Source organism: Apostichopus japonicus, chromosome 2 (assembly GCF_037975245.1).
Source record: "Apostichopus japonicus isolate 1M-3 chromosome 2, ASM3797524v1, whole genome shotgun sequence".
Lineage (NCBI taxonomy): Eukaryota > Metazoa > Echinodermata > Holothuroidea > Aspidochirotida > Stichopodidae > Apostichopus > Apostichopus japonicus.
In genome coordinates, this window is record NC_092562.1 from 28,646,781 (window position 1) to 28,659,769 (window position 12,989).

At 39.0% G+C, this 12,989-nt stretch overlaps 1 protein-coding gene across 2 annotated transcripts in view; it reads left to right on the top strand.

Annotated features, from left to right (window-relative positions):
* LOC139954724 (uncharacterized) overlaps positions 1-12,716 on the top strand; it is a 32,912-nt gene extending 20,196 nt beyond the window's left edge. Inside the window, exon 7 of one of the 2 annotated variants that reach the window (XM_071954660.1) lies at positions 12,266-12,716. The gene's annotated coding sequence lies outside the window, so the exon portion shown is untranslated. The remainder of the gene's footprint in view (positions 1-12,265) is intronic. The other variant, XM_071954667.1, reaches the window with a different exon arrangement.
* The last annotated feature ends 273 nt before the right edge of the window (positions 12,717-12,989 follow it).

The following is a 12,989-nucleotide window of genomic DNA, read 5'->3' on the forward strand; positions in this document are numbered from 1 at the left end:
TATATATATATATATATATATCAATCTCAAAAATCAATCTCAAAAATCATTCTATTGAGAATTTGCGTGTTATTGCCATTGACCAGAACGATTCTTGGACAGATAACCTCTTATAACGGCTATACTATCAAACTTCGTTGAATGGAATGAAAAACTACCATATATTTCAGAAACCGAACACTACATACATATACCACCCGAACCGAATTGTACAGTTGCTTATAATAGCGTTTTCGAATTGAATATATTGCGCATATATATGCATCTGTGTTATAACATGATAACACTTGTTATGCTACAGGCCTTTTTATTACGGCCTGTGTTAAAAAATATATTAAAATATAAATTTTTTTTTTTTTTTTTTTTTTTTTTTATATATATAAAAATATAAAAAGATATAAAAAATAAAAAAAATAAAAAATATAATACCACTACGATTTACTGTATTGTATCTTTAACATATCTAGCTCTTGCATGCTCCCAAAACATAACACGTGTTAGTGTGTTATAACACCCTGGCATATAAATGCATAATATGCTACACGTTAAGAACAAATATAAGCTCACACCTTTTCGGCTTGGGTGCATATACAATTTGGAGGTTGTTCATCCTGGAACGCCATTTTCATGCTCACTGGTATGATGTGATATCTGCTATATGCTTTACAAATTCGAGTAATTGAAAACAAAAGACTGAAATAAATAACTTTTATCTGTTTATTGTGCGATGCCCCACATTATTTACAATTCGAAAGATGCACAGTTTCAAGTTCATTACATACTGAAGGCATCGGTTCTCTATCTGCCTTCAGTTTAGGGTAGATCTTGGGATTTTCATACCTAGATATTGCTAGATATCCATACAGTTCAGTGTCCTTAGCATTTTTCGGGGCCCAGTGGCGGCGGAACCGGGGGGGCTTGGGGGGCTCAGCCCCCCCAATGAAAAAGTTGAGGGGGCAAATGCATGATAAGCCCCCCCCCCAATATTTACCAAGGCTCCGAAACGTGCATCTGCCCATTTTTCAATGCATACTTGTCGATCTGTCCGATGTACACGTATTGTAATAATTTTAGTAATTGCTGGGGGACCCTGGTCCCTCGGCCCGTCCCCTGGCTATAGACCACATTGTCACCCCAACCGCGTCTTCATGCCCCGTGAAAAGTGGAAGCAGTGAGTGTGAGTACCGGTAAGCGTAACACAACTTCGTCTTAGGCCAATGACTTGCCTCATTTCAGCCAGTTCTCCAACATCCCCTTACTTAGTGGCGGAGCGTCCATATATACAGTCAGGGGGCGGATCCCCCCCCCCCCTCCTGACGGACTCAAATGGACTGCTGGCGCCCTTTTCAGCTTTTCACTACTTTTAACTTGTTCGCGATTATTGACTATTTTATTGCGCTCTCATATACCTATTGACATTTGTCATATTCTGTTGGTGTAATTTTCCGACAAAATGGCGACGACACCTATTTATTCTCCGTTTATCTGCAAATAAGCAAGGCCCGGAAAGGGTCATTTCCTGCAATCTAGGGAGTAACTTTACTCAAAAACTTTCTGTACGCTCCGCGCCAACCTGTGGTGGCGCTCCGCTTAGATATTGTCGAAAGCGCCCCTACAGACCATTCTTGCCCCCCTGACCAGTACCCCTAACTCCGCCACTGCCCTTACTACACTCAAAAACGTCTTTGCGAGTACACTACGATACGGCATGCCATACGTTTCAAAAATGTCCAAAACAATATAAGCATGTCCAAAATAATATAAGCATGTCCAAATTTATATAAACATGTCGAAACTAGTATGAGTATGTCCAAAAATAATAAGAGCATGTCCAAAATAATATGAGAGTGTCGAAAGACTATATGAGCATGTCCAACATATTAAAAGAATGTCGAAAAATAATACAAGAGGGACAAATGTAACTGCCTAATTCAATTTTGTATTGAACATTTTGGCGTTTTAAGTTACGCCATATGTTGCAAAATATCCAAAAAAATATAAGCATGTCCAAACTTATATGAGCATGTCCAAATTTATATAGACATGTCAAAACTATATGAGCATGTCCAAAATAATACGCGCATGTCCAAACACACATAAGTATGTCAAAATATAATATGAGCACGCCCAAAATTATATGAGAGTGTCGAATAATAATATAAAAGTCTCGAGTGTAACTGCTAACTTCAACTTTGTTATGAACATTTTGGCGTTTAAAGTCACGCCAAATGTTTCAAATATCGAACTTTTATATTGGTATGTCGAAAAAAATTAGCTTACAATACCTTCTTTAGAGGTAATTTGTATCAACTGACACAATGGTTATCATTATGACAATGTATTATTGAAACATTCTTCTGTTTTTGTGACGCAAATAATTCAAAATATGTAAAAACAAGACCATCACCTAACATTTTTCCTTCTTACATCCCTACGTAATGTGAGTGGTTTCGCCCTGCCTAGAGGTGCTGAGATTATTCATATATTGTTGCGAAGGCAAAGAAGTTCACGTGCGAAAGTACGTACAACATGCACAAGCGCTAACAACGTACAGTAGTTATCACAATATGCGTACGTTGACTGTGAAAATGAACTACTATACTGTGTTACTTTCTTAACGGAAAATTGTGACACTTAATTACGGTTACCAGGCGAAGTCGGACACTAGCCCAGAATTAAAAAAAAATAAGCCTAGGTTAGGGGTATTCAACGTTTAATCTTCACTCTCACCTTTTAACTAAATTTCAAGATGGAAACGTGGGAAGAACTCGCCAACTACATATTATTGATTAAACCGCGTGGAATGTTGGTCACAGTGGTTCTTCGTATTAAACTCACTGATAGTTACAGCACCTTGGGGCCAGGTTGATCACTCGCGCTACGAAACAACTCAACTAATATTTCCTCGAAAATAAAATCGTTCTTGATCGAAATATCATTAAAATATTAACACACACACTAATACGGTAATGGATGAACTGTATATCGTCTTAAGTTACGCTGGATATGGTGTTTTTGTTTTCAGCATACCAAAATAAAAAGTTTGATATTTGGAACATATGGCGTAAAATTCAAACGCCTGACTGTTCATTACTAAGTTGAATCGAGCAGTTACGCTCGAGACTTTTGTATTATTTTTCGACACTTTTTTATATTTTGGACATGCTCATATAGTCTTTCGACACTCTTATATTATTTTGGACATGCTCTCATTATTTTTGGACATACTCATATTGGTTTCGACATGTTTATATAAATTTGGACATGCTTATATTTTTTTGGATATTTTGCAACAGATGGCGTGAATTCAGATGCCAAAATGTTCACTAAAAAGTTGAAGTTAGCAGTTACATTCGACATGTTCATATAATTTTTCGACACTCTCATATTATTTTGGGCATGATCATATTATTTTTGGACATACTTATATTAGTTTCGATATGTTTATATAAATTTGGACATGCTTATATTTTTTGGACATGCTTATATTTTTTTGGACATGCTTATATTTTTTTGGACATGCTTATATAGTTTTGGACATTTTTGATACATTTGGCATTCCGTACTACGAGTAATAGCTACTCTCTTAAAACACCATCGAATATACAAATTACAATGTTTTTACAGACTTTTACGTGCAATCTGAGAAATTGCAGGCTTGAGACCCATATTTTAGGGCTAGGTATTCGCAGCATAAAACACTCGCGAAGTGCCGTTTCCGGCCATCTGGGGGTTTGAAAAAACCCAAAATTTTCTTGTACGCTCCGCGCCAACCGATGGTGCCGCTCCGCTTAGATAGTCTCCACACATTAGCCTCCCCCCCCCCCAATAATTTTTCCGTTCCGCCGCGCCTGTCGGGGCCTGATCTTGGAACTTGCAAACTCGGGAGTGGTCACACTCCATGTAGGTCAGTGGACGTCGACCTCTAGACGTCACTAATACACAACCCGATCACTTGTTATCGATGAAGTGGTGTGTTGCCGGATTTTGTCAAGGTCTTGGTACAACGGGCAAAAGTCATTCATCTGGAAGCGATCAGAAGGGCTGGGCGTAGGGTTGTGGGGCGCGCGTTTTTATGCAGATGGGAACAATCTCAAGGAGTGATGGGTGCGTCCGCCCGCCGTTACATGATATTCACAGGAGATGTGCTCAATTCTCCAATCGCATGCGGAATTTATTTTTAGATTCCTTGTACGAGTTACGGTACTAGATTTGGGGGTAACAATTAGCATTCAGGTCGGAGTGTATAGCATTTTATATCTGGATGACAGTGTTGCATCGAAGGACATAGGTCTAGTGCAGTTCGCATGTAGATCCTGGTCTAATACCGAAAATGTTCGAGACCAGCCACAGTTGGTTTCATAACACAATTGTACAATTGTTTAAGGCGTCCATACACACACGCGTAATAGACCATATATGGTATAATTATATGCATTAGTGAGAGAGGAAAAATGGAAACGTCAAAATGGAGTTGTCGGTGTAAGGGGTAGGCTGAGGCGTACGCCCCTTCCGAAATCCTCGATCCGTCACTGGGTACCCTGTGCAGGCGCGTATCCAGGATTTTCTAACCCGGGGGGGGGGGGCGCGAATTACTATCTAAGCGGAGCGCCACCATCGGTTGGCGCGCAGCGTACAAGAAATTTTCTGGTTTTGATACCACCCAGATCACCGGAAATGGCACTTCTCGGGCTTGAAAATGACCAACCAGATGTACACTTTTTGCCTGAGAACCAAGATTTTCCCAATAGTTTTTTTTTCATTCTTAACCTTTTTCAAGATTGTCACCAGTCACACATCATGTTCCACCTCATTGCATCTCCTGTGGATCATTGCTTTTGTAGGTGATTCTACGTCGCGGCCCACAATATCCGTCAGCCCCACTTTTCAAGGTTTTAAGCCCATTATTTGTTCAGAATTTGAAAATTCACGTTTCTCGTGATTAAATTCAATTCAAAACATACCCATAATGTTGAACAAAATTTCATCTATGGACAACCAATATAGAACCAGAATGCAAAATGCATTGAGGTTTCGATGACTTTAATGCACTAGACTTCTGCTTGTTAGTATAACCAGAACTAGCTGTTACAATAACACTATGACATGCTAACACAGGTCAGTCTACTGTACGTGGTTATACACACCTCCATCAAAAGCAATAGGGTTCTTGTACTCAATGTTATGAATCCACACACCAAGTATTACAAAACCAAACCAAATCTCTTAATAACTTCGCACATTAGGGTTGCAGAGGAGTCCACTTATGGACAAGTTAGATTGGAATATGCCCACGAAACTTCAAAGAATCAACTTGAAAGAAGCTAATACAGGTCACTGGAGGTCAACCTGAGGTCAAAGGTCACCCAAATGCAGTTCGACCATTGTATTACAATAGCGTAACTCTCAACCCTGTCTGTGGTAGTTTCACAAGTTATCGGGAAAAAACACATTTTGACCCATAAATGACCTTTGGTGACCTTGGATCACATCACGGTTATTTTGGAAAATGTGTCCCTACTTCATTCACAACTTGTCCTAATATACCAGCCATGTCAGACTTCGTGACTAGAAGTTGTTGCAAAAATTAGCATAAGTTGGGAGTTTTTGGCACATAATCAACCTTGAATGACCTTGGATGACCTAATGGTTTTTATCAAAAATGTTCCCCTTGATGATGTGCACTCTGTCCTAAAATCCCAACCTTGATGGACATTTGGTTCTCACGTTATTGCAAAAATACTAGTTTTTGACCCCCAATTGACCTTTGTTGACCTTGGACCATATTACCGTTATGTTTTGAAATGATCCCTTACCCCATTCACAACTAGTCCCAAAATATCAACCATGTCGGACCCGTCAATGGTAGTTTCACAAGTTATTGAGGAAAAAAACACATTTTGACCCATAAATGACCTTTGGTGACCTTGGATCACATCACGGTTATTTTTGAAAATGTGTCCCTACTCCATTCATAACTTGTCCTAATATACCAGCCATGTCAGACTACGTGATTAGAAGTTGTTGCAAAAATTAGCATAAGTTGGGAGTTTTTTGCACATACTCGACCTTGAATGACCTAATGGTTTTTATCAAAAATGTTTCCCTTGATGATGTGCACTCTGTCCTAAAATCCCAACCTTGAGGGACATTTGGTTCTCACGTTATTGCAAAAATACTAGTTTTTGACCCCTAATTGACCTTTGTTGACCTTGGATCATATTACCGTTATGTTTTGAAATGATCCCTTACCCCATTCACAGCTAGTCCCAAAATATCAACCATGTCGGACCCTGTCAGTGGTAGTTTCACAAGTTATTGAGGAAAAAACACATTTTGACCCATAAATGACCTTTGGTGACCTTGGATCACATCACGGTTATTTTTGAAAATGTGTCCCTACTCCATTCACAACTTGTCCTAATTTACCAGCCATGTCAGACTTCGTGACTAGGAGTTGTTGCAAAAATTAGCATAAGTTGGGAGTTTTTGGCACATAATCAACTTTGAATGACCTTGGATGACCTGATAGTTTTTATCAAAAATGTTTCTCTTGATGAGGTGCACTCTGTCCTAAAATTTGTTTGGCCTACAATGTACACACATAATGTTATTACTAGAAATGTATCAAAACCAACCTTTGGCCCCTCATAACTTGAGAACTGGGTGTCCGATTGAAGCGGGAGTTGGTTTCCTATATTCAGCACAAAAAGCTCTATCATATGTCAACAATTTTTTAAACTTATCTTTGTTCTGTTTTGTTTTGCCCCGTATCTCCTAAAATGAGCATATTTTTTAAAATTTGACCTTTGACCTTTTGACCTCGCAGTCAGATGTAGTTTGACACGCTGATTCCAAAAAGCAACATGACAAGTCTGTGCGACCATCCTAACTGTACTTATTAAAAAACAAAAACATTGACCTCTGATAACTTCGCACACGAAGGTCGCACAGGGGTCAACTATGGACCATTTTGATCGGAAGGTACCTTTGAGATCCGATTATGGCCACGAAAATTCAAATAACCCAAAAAATTGATAAAGGTCACCGGAGGTCAACCTGAGGTCAAAGGTCACCTAGATGCGGGTCGACTCCCTGATTACAATAGCATAACTCCCAACCTTCACGGACATTTGGTTCTCAAGTTATTGCAAAAATACTAGTTTTTGACCCCTGATTGACCTTTGTTGACCTTGGATCACATGACCGTTATGTTTTGAAATGATCCCTTACCCCATTCACAACTGGTCCCAAAATATCAACCATGTCGGATCCTGTCAATGGGAGTTATTGCTTGTTTTAATATTTTGGTTTTTGGCCTCTAACTGACCTTTGGTGACCTTCACAGGCAACACAAAAAATAGGGCACATCTACTCAATGTGGTACTCATATACACCAAATATTAGATTGGTCCAAGCTTCCCTACTTGAGATACCGTGTTTACAAGCCAGGCGTCACACACACACACACACACACATACATACACACATACATACACACATACACACACTCTCCGCCTGCATGAATGCATAGGTTACGATTTCATCGAAACCAAAAACCCAAGGGCGGCAGAAGCACTTTTAATCTGGGGGGGGGGGGCACCGCGACATCTAAGGGCACTTTGCAGATATTCGATTGGACTGATACAGCCTTATATTTAGTACCATTTTAACGCCCCCCCCCCCCCCCTTCAAGGAAAATATGCATACTAGCACTGCAATATCCAATGTGCAAATTAGGAAACATGGAACAAGTTTTCTTTTGAGACAAAATGAGGTGAAATTATGCTAGTTGCTAATGTAACAAATCTTCCGAATTAGAATTTATTTCTTGTTAATATCTTAACAATTTTTTTTCCATTCTAAATAGCTTGAGTTTGACCCACAGAAATTCATTAGAAAGTCAGCGGCGTAGCCAGGATTTGCAAAGTTGTATGCACGACTATCTGAGCGGAGCGCCACCATCGGTTGGCGCGGAGCGTGCAAGGATTTTTTTGGTTTTACAAACCCCTCAGATGGCCGGAAACGGCCCTTCCCGAGTGTTCATTCTGGTTCCCTGGCCTCTTGCTAACTTGAGACACCTAAATTTATATGTAGAAAAAGGGCACATTTTTAACCTGAGGAAAAGTGAGGGGGGGCACGTGCCCCCTGTGCCCCCGGTTCCGCCGCCCTTTAAAACTCATTGAAACTTATTGCACGAGTAGAGGGACGTGTGATGAAGAATGTCGGTCAGAAATTTTCAAAAATTCACACACAGTTAATTTCTTGGTGTACAAATATTAAAACCTCTTATAACGGCTATTATAAAACTTGGTTGAAGGAAATGAAAATATAGCAGATATTTCCGAAACCGAACAATACACACATAGGCGTAGGAGGCGGGGGGGGGGGGTGGGGACTGCAGCCCCTATTCGCCATTACTAATGTAAAAGAGAGTTTTAACATAATTGGACCTCGATGATTTTCTCCATCTACATAAGACATTTCGTTGTTTACATTAGCATCCCGCGGTATACTGAGCAACTTTCACGGACCGTAAGGTACACGATTGCATCTGATGTAATAATCGATGCTTGCTTATATGATATTGACATTAACATGTTGGAATTTTTGGTTATTTTTTCGGGCAAGTCGGACAATTTTGAGGCTGTTCATCCTGGAACGCCGTTTTCATGCTCACTGATATGATGTGATATCTGCTGTTTGCTTTACAAATTCGAACCGGCGCGTAGCAAGGAATTTGCCAAGGAAAGGGCGAAGCCTGTAGGCAAATTATCTAAGTGTAGCTCCTCCATTAGTTGGCGCGAAGCGTATAAGAAAATTTTGGCCGAAAATACCTCCCAGATCGCTGGAAATGGCACTACACAGGACCATTTGTTGGCGCGAAGCGTACAAGCAAATTTTGGCCGAAAATGCCTCCCAGATCGCTGGAAATGACACTTCCCAGTCCTTGTAAGTCATCTAAGCACTTTCTATTTTGAAATTACTAGCGATATCATAAAAAAACATGCTGAAGGGGGGGGGGGGGCGGTCGCCCCCTTCCCGAAATTTGTCATGTTCCCCGACGACACGGTCGAGTTCGAGACCAGCCACAGTTGGTTTCATAGCACTGTTCTACAATTGATTAAGGCGTATATACACACACACGCGTTATGATAGACCATATATAGAATATATAGATCATGAGTCAGAGAAGAAAAATGGAAACGTCAACAATTGAGTTGTCGGTGTAAGGGGTTGGGTGAGGCACACGCCTCCTCCGAAATCCTTGATCCGTCACTGGCTACCCTGTGTATATAATAGGGATCAGCGCTGTAATAATGTCACTGTTCCTCTTTCTCTTCCAGGTGTCTTGGCGTTTTTCGTTAACTCCCTCCTTTTCTCCTTTTTCTCTCTTTCTTCCTTTTCTGTTCCCTTCCTTCCTCTCCTCCTCCTCTTTTCCCCCCTCTTTTTCCTTTTTTCTTCTCTTTTTTTTCTCTCCTCTTTTTCTTACCCGGGGGGCGCGCGCCCCCAACGCCCCCCCTGGATACGCACCTGCTGTGTATATAATAGGGATCAGCGCTGTAATTATGTCATTGTTCCTCTTTCTCTTCCCGGTGTCGTATGGCGTTGTTTCTGTGTCATGACATATTTAGACCCGTCACATCATGACTTGAGGGGTTGTTGTTATTGTAAGAGTGTTACATACATTGTACTTAATACTCAGCAGTACAATAATAAATCCAATCAATGTGATGATTGTGTGTTTAACATGGTGAATGTAACATTTATTACACAAACAGTAACATGAAATTGATATACTGTCATAGCATTCAGTGTCCCAAGAATGCTAATGGTCAGTTTAATACAAATATGTTTCAGGTCACAAAGTTCACTGTTTTTCCATTTTCTTTCAAGGAGATTATATCGGCTCATTTCATTCTTCATTCTTTATTTGGTACTGGTTGATTGTTGACTCTTAATTGAAATTAAACTATTATCTGCAGCAGATTATGAAAATGCTGCTTATATATGGGTGACTACAGGAAGAGTTGTATCTTTGTAATTGTCTTCAAAACCGACAGTTGATTATGATTTAACTTTAGCTATAAAATGATGTTTACTATAAATGTTGAAGAGGTGGGGTATTTATGTGAAAAGAGAAGGAAACTAATTTCTTAACTGGCTAATACCAAATATTCAAGATCCTTCAACTTACTTGAGGATGTATAAGTATTGATCCATTGTGCTTTATATTATTATATCATAACCCTATCAAAGCGCTGATAGTAAGTTTTACTTGTTGGAAAAGTACTAGAATGCTCTTTATATACCAGCATTTTTAAGTTGCAAAGCTCATATGACATAGAACGATTATCATGTTTCTTGTAATATGATTTTTTGTTATTGAAACTTAAGTAACCATGAACAGATCATTTACGTATCCATGCAAGAGATTTTAGTTAATGCTGCGCGCAGAGTTGAATTTTTGCCAAATTTTGCAATCAGACAGTTGATTATGTTGATTTTTGGGAGCTTTCAACTATTTTTACATTTTGAGGGAGTTGGGTGAAAATTCCTAAGTCGACCAATGCTTTTTTGTACATACATCTTAGAAACTAAAATGGAAATTATTTAAATTTCCGTAAGCATGCACCTTTAAGAGATAGTACCTTGATACCTTGCCATCCATAACTGGACACAAAGGTTAAAATATCATGACTGTAGTTCACTATTCATGCATGATTGTAGATGCTCGGGAAACCCTCTTTAGTGTTGAAATGAAAGGTTGAATTCATCAAATATTCTGAATTATTTGTGTTGTCATTCCTCTTTGTTGTCTCTTGAATGTGCTTTTCTGTTGTGATCTACTTAAAGACAAGGAATCAAGCTGCTTTTAATAATTAACGTATGAAACACTTATGAACGGGTGCTATGTTGAAATCGCTGGCAAAATTGTACATAAAAATTTTGTAGTTGCGTTACATGCTGATCATGTAAAACTTTACAAAACAGCAGTTAAGTAAATTCAAGTAAATTTTACTTAAATGTTTTAGTTTTCTTATTTGACATGAACATCAAGTAAAATTTTAACCTTCGTACAACATTTTCTGAATGTATGTACTTTCAAAAGCAAGACAAGCATGATTCCTGCCACGTTGGCAGTACATCTAATGAAAAGAGTTTCCTTCAGGCACATTTACAGCTTTTGTTAATAAAAAACATTCAAAAGTAAAATCTGAAATATAAAATTTTCGGACTAGCTTTTTAATATGATATAAGAACAATCAGTGATGATGCTGTGCATGATCGTATGCATTTCTGGTTTTGATACCCGCCCCCCCCCCCCCAGCCCACTTTTTAAGGTTTTAAGCTTATTTTTTGTTCAAAATTGGATAAATTCACTTCAAAACATACCCTTAATGTTGCACAAAAATTTCATCTATGGATAACCAATATAGAAAAATCTCCTTCAACCCCTAACAGACCGAAATAATCCGATGCGGATTAAAATAATCCGAATTTCTAAAACTTCTGCTCAATTCAGCAGAAATTAGTAAGTCGCTTTGCCTTTACAACCATGCCGACATCTTCCCTATAAAATAGTTTCAATTCCTGCTACTCCTTGTCACTTTCGGTGATCATGCACTGAAGAATCGCTAGTTTTGCTCGAAAGCTCTGCAAAAACCAAACATTGGCTGTTTTACTTCCAATCACTTACCTAATTCTATTATTGTATCTCACTCGAGATCCAGCCTTTCTCTAAATGCAGCATAGTTGTTTAACAGTTTTTCCGTTATTCCTATATATATATATATATATATATATATATATATATATATATATATATATATATATATATATATATATATATATATATATATATATATATATATATATATATATGTGTGTGTGTGTGTATGTGTGTATGTATGTGTGTGTGTGTGTGTGTGTATATATGTGTGTGTGGAATTACGACCTTCCCTACCGGTTTCCCTATGGGAGGATCTCTAAAACCTACCCCCTGTCGAATGCTTTATGCCTTTGGCGCTCGCCAAGAACACCTTACAAGGATGCAGTCCCCCCAACCCCACCCCCCCCCCCCCACCCCCGGCCCTGCTAATGCTCCTGCTTGATAGTCACTATATTTGTCATTCATTTCAACCAGGTGCTCTGCACACTATAGAGAGGATTGCATGGCGACTGTATTTGTAATTTGGCCTGGACATGTGCACTATGACTCATCCAGTTCAAGTCTTCATTTAGAAGATGTAAATTCTTTCAGCAGCTTCAAAAAGTTACTACTCTAATGCATCCGCCAGATGGAGAAGACTTTCTGTGATGAAGCCAAAGCATTGAGGGTATGTGTGTCAGACTGGATGCTCCTTGTGCTGTTACAGCAGTGTGCTGGTGACGTCAACACCCAGAGATGGAAGGTCATCTTGGAAGAAAGCGACCCAATGAGACCGACACCAACAATACAGCCATCTCATCCCCCTTCTGTGGCAGAACTGGTCTAGGAACACATCACATCTGGGATGTAAGAATACAACGGGCATACGATGAGCTAGGGGTGTCAGGACAAGGGTTAGGGTTAATGATGTAACAACTGTCGCAAAACTATCATAACAACTCAGGAACTTTTGTAAGTAAAGATAGTACTGCAGCAGTTATTTGGGCGCCAGAGAAGAATATATAGTAAAACAAAGAAGAAATAAAATGCAGAGTTACCTTCATTACAGTCTTTGTATATTTTTTTTTTTTTGTTGCTGTTTTTGTTCTCTTTTCAACAGCTATGTAAATGCACTTTACTCGATGAGGTATGTGTGGCTTGTCTTCTTTAAGTATTGTTTGTTTTCTTATTGGAACAAAGAAGTGGCAAAAGAATAGGCAAATATGTCAAAGTTCACCATTACAGTTTACATACCAGAGACTGTATTATCAGAGAACTGAAACAGATCAATAGGCCAGATGCAAGACACATAAATATCTTATCATCTGAGGAGAAT